Source organism: Helianthus annuus, chromosome 9 (genome assembly GCF_002127325.2).
Source record: "Helianthus annuus cultivar XRQ/B chromosome 9, HanXRQr2.0-SUNRISE, whole genome shotgun sequence".
Taxonomy (NCBI): Eukaryota; Viridiplantae; Streptophyta; class Magnoliopsida; order Asterales; family Asteraceae; genus Helianthus; species Helianthus annuus.
Window position 1 is genome coordinate 16395153 of NC_035441.2, and position 4347 is coordinate 16399499.

The 4347-nt window shown below is 40.4% G+C and overlaps 1 non-coding gene across 1 annotated transcript; it reads right to left on the bottom strand.

Moving 5' to 3' along the window:
• Nucleotides 1-3459: 3459 nt before the first annotated feature.
• LOC118482459 lies at nt 3460-3565 on the bottom strand. Its single transcript, XR_004868494.1, has one exon. It is a non-coding gene; the product is annotated as a small nucleolar RNA R71 (small nucleolar RNA).
• Nucleotides 3566-4347: the final 782 nt, after the last annotated feature.

Below are 4347 nucleotides of genomic sequence, written 5' to 3' on the forward strand. Positions count from 1 at the left end.
TTGAAGATGTGTCTAGAATTTTGATTGTTGTTTGATCTTGAAGATGATGATAGTAATGATTTTTTTTGAAAATGATTATGATAATGAATGTTCATGTTGATATTCTTGAATGTTCATATTCATTTTAAGATGTGTCAAGATTTTGTTTGAATGTTGATGTTCATATTCATATTATTCAATGTTCTTAAATATTACAAATTCACTTTTGTATTATGTCTCTTGCTCCAATGATGTTTCTCAGATTGAGTGAAAAATTGTGATTGTGTTATAGAATTTTGGTTATGAAGATGATGATGAAATTAAGAATTTTGGTTATGAAAATGATGATGATTGATATGTGACGGGTGGTCCGTAGGACAACCCTTAAATGGTTTAAAAAGATTAAAATTCCATGCTTTACTTGGTTATTTGCTTGAATTTAGTAACTACGAGTGTTTGTGTGTTTTGCAGGTAAATCGCTTAATTCGGTTAAATTGAAACGCGTAGGCTACGGTTGGAAATTAAATGGCATCATGAGTTTGTGGTTCAAATAATTAAAAGGACATCACATGAGGGGACTTGGTTTTGAGAAGTCTGACATCATCAATAAATATCATCATCTATCATTAGATGAAGTGACATGAGGAGGGTTTGGTTTTCTTTGAAAATAGTCAACGACAACATCATCTCATGCAAACTGGATGCGCAAAATTTGAGGTATCATTATAATAAAGGAGCCAACATCACGTAAATCACAAGTTTGGATACAAGGACGTGAATATTAATTAGAGGCACATGAGACTTGTGGATTTATGTGAGTGGGCAAGATGGGCGGCACATGTGGGGTGGTGTGATTGGGCCGCCAAACAACACATGGATCCTTTGGATTGGGCCGCTTGGAGGTGAGTGGACATGGGCTGAATTCTAATGATAATAGCATATGATTGGATGGAGTGGGCGGCACATGTGGGTTGTTTGATTGGGCCGCTAACAAACTACAACAACAATCATCATCTCAAAAGTGGGCGGCGCATGTGAGGGCAATTGTAGGTGACAAACATCACGTGATCTCTTGTCAGATCAACATCATCATTATTTCAATTGGTGGCAACAGACTATCTTGGGCGGCACATGTGGAGCGGCAACATCAAGAAGGCAGCCGACAAAAAGTTGATACCGTAATTTACGGTTTTACCGTAAATTACGGTGGACTTGAATTCCATCTAAATTCCACCGTAACTCAGGAAAGAAGTACCGTAACACATTGAATATCACCGTAAATTACGGCGGAGCCGTAATTTACGGTGGAGCTGCGATTCCAAAAACGTAACTGTCATCATAAAATCGTTTTTTTTGGAGTGTCTTTTGGTATATTCTCATCATTGACAGTTCTTAGACACTTTGGGGGCGATTTTGGAGCACTAGCTTGCTTTGTGAACATTTCCAAACATTCGGTTTGTGTTTTTAATTTGCATGAACATTAGATTGATGTTGATGATGATTCACCGAGCCATGTCCGGCTAAACTCTTCGGTGATCATCCTAGGTGAATGTTTCTAAGACTTTTGTGTGTTTAATTTCTGCATTTCTAGAATGATATCTTGCGTTGCTTGAATGTCATGGTGTATGTTTGATTGTTTGTAGTGTGTTAATCCGTATTACAATTTCTAGTCTCGATCGTACGTTCTTGGTGCCGTTGGCAACTGAGATATCACGGGAAGGGTTAGGGTTGGTTATTGGTTAATAGGTCATCGGGAAACAACCTCGCGTTATTTAATCCGAGTACTTTGTTCCCTTTTATCACTTCAATCACATATACACGAGTTATGTCTATGTAACTCTTTCTAGTGAAATTGCACACAACTGTTTAAAAGAAACTGAAACCTAGGGTGATCATTGTTCTCTCCTAATTGTTTACAACCAACTTTGATTTGCACTAGTCCGTAATTTAGTTTTCTAAAACAACAATCCACAATCTTGAATTTTAATTTTCTGCAATTTAGTTTAATTTTAGTTTAAATACAAAGCTATACAATCAACACATTTTCCACATACTCCCTGAGTTCGATACCCTACTACCGCTAACTACAGTTGTTTAGGGATTAAATTTGCGTGACCCACGACATCACGTCAAATTTTGGCGCCGTTGCCGGGGAGTAGTGCGCAACGTGTGTTAGTTTAATAGTTTTGTTTGTTATTTTCGGGTTTACGCTGGTTGTGTTTAGTGTGCAGGTACTTCAGGTGTATGCATACTAGAGGCTCTCAAAGGTCATCACCGCTATCGTTTGATCCGGAAATTGAAAGAACGCTAAGACAAAACCGAGTTTTAGTAAGAGAAAACAAAATCATTGGTTCACCTACTTCACCCATTACACCGAGAAACATCATGGCTGATTCTCAGATTCCACCTACAACCAGTCAAACAACCTCATCTTTTATACCTACTTCCACCCAACCATCACCAAACACTACATTACCTAATACCACTGCTGGATTTACACCAACCAATTCCACTCAACCAATCACCACTCAAAATGAGCCTACCATCACTTATGATCCATCCACCACAATCCCACCATTATCTCACTTCTTTCCCCCAACTACGGGTCAATCATCTTCTACCTTCACAATTGCACCTAATTCAACTGTTGTGCATACTACTTCATCTTTTAGACCACAACAACAACAGTCGGGTTTTCAGTATTCGACCATTCCATTTGGGCAAACTTCAGGAATTCAAGGGGGTGGTTATGATGAGGGATTCGAAGACTTTGAGGGGTATGAAGATGATGGGTACGGTTATGGAGATTATGGTGATCAAGGGGATTTTGGGTATGTTCAAAGTCAATCTCAAGGGATGGCGAGTGTTGGTGGAATGCAACAACAACAACTTATACCGCAACACATTCGGCCAAGACCACAAGGGCCAACAATCCAACAACCTATTCCTTTGCAACAAGTTAGGCCACAACATGTATACCCACAATTTCAAAGGCCAAATCAATACCCACCGATGCCCCAACAACCAATTGCACCACAAGGGCCTCTACCAAGACCAATGGGACCTATTCGTCCAAGGGGTCGATTGGGTGTTCCAAGAAGGCATCTTAGGGAACAAGCAAGGGGAATAGAGGCACATTTCAGGCCAATCATTACTCAAAACCCTTCACCGGTGGTTATCCCTCACAACAACCAAGGGAGAACGTTCGAAGTGAGAACCAATTCGCTACAAAGTTTACCAAAATATAAAGGGTTGGCAAATGAAGAGCCTTATTTTCATCTAGAGGCTTATGACTCAATTTGCAACACCCTTGGGAGTCAAGGGTTTTCGGCTGACGACATCAAATTAGTGTTGTTTCAATTTTCGTTGGAAGAGAAAGCTAAGAAATGGTTCTATACATTACCTTCGGCATCAATATATACATGGGGGAGATGCAACAAACCTTTTTGGATGAATTCTACACCGCCCAAAAGACCAATGATGCAAGGAAGGGATTGAGAAGCTTTCAACAACAACATGGTGAGATGTTTCATGAGGCGTTTGAGCGCTTCAATATGATGATTAAAAATTGCCCTCACCATGGGATTGAATTATGGGAGTTGATGAATGCCTTTCATGAGGGGTTGAGTGCCGAAGACGCACGTGATTTGATGTCTATCACCGGTGGGACTTTTGGAACAAACTATGAGAATGAAGATTGGGAGTTCTTGGAAAGCATGGCAACTACATCAAAGAGGAAAGCTCAAGCCTCAAGAAGAGCCCGACCGACCACTAACCGACCTCAAGTGCACGCCATAGATGATGGTAATGTTCAAACCACTAACCAAATTTATGATGTTTGTGCTTTGTGTAATGAGATAGGTCATGCGGCTGCAAATTGCCAAGGAATGGTGGAAGGGCAATATGAAGAGGTGCATGCGATTCAAGGTCAAGGTCAAGGAGTGGGTGGTAGAAATTACAACAATATGAATTCTAACACTTACCACCCCGGATTGAGGAACCATCCGAATTTTCGCTATGGGAATCCTTCAAATCAAGCTAACCCGAATTTCCAAGGAAACCAAGGATTTCAAAGGCAATATCAAACGGGTCAAAGCTTTTCGGGTGGGAATGAGATGATGGAGATGTTGAAGGCGATGCAAAGTGAAATGCAACGAATGAACCAACGTGATGAGGCTCGGATGCAAAAGGACGAGGTTCGTGACAAAAGCATCCAATCGTTGACTACTCAAATGGGTCAACTTGCAAGTGACGTGGCGATGTTAAAGAAAGCAAAAGGCCAGCTACCGAGTGATACGGTGCCAAATCCCAAGAACATAAAAAGCATTAACATCAATGTGGTAAGCACCGTTCCAAATACTAAATTTA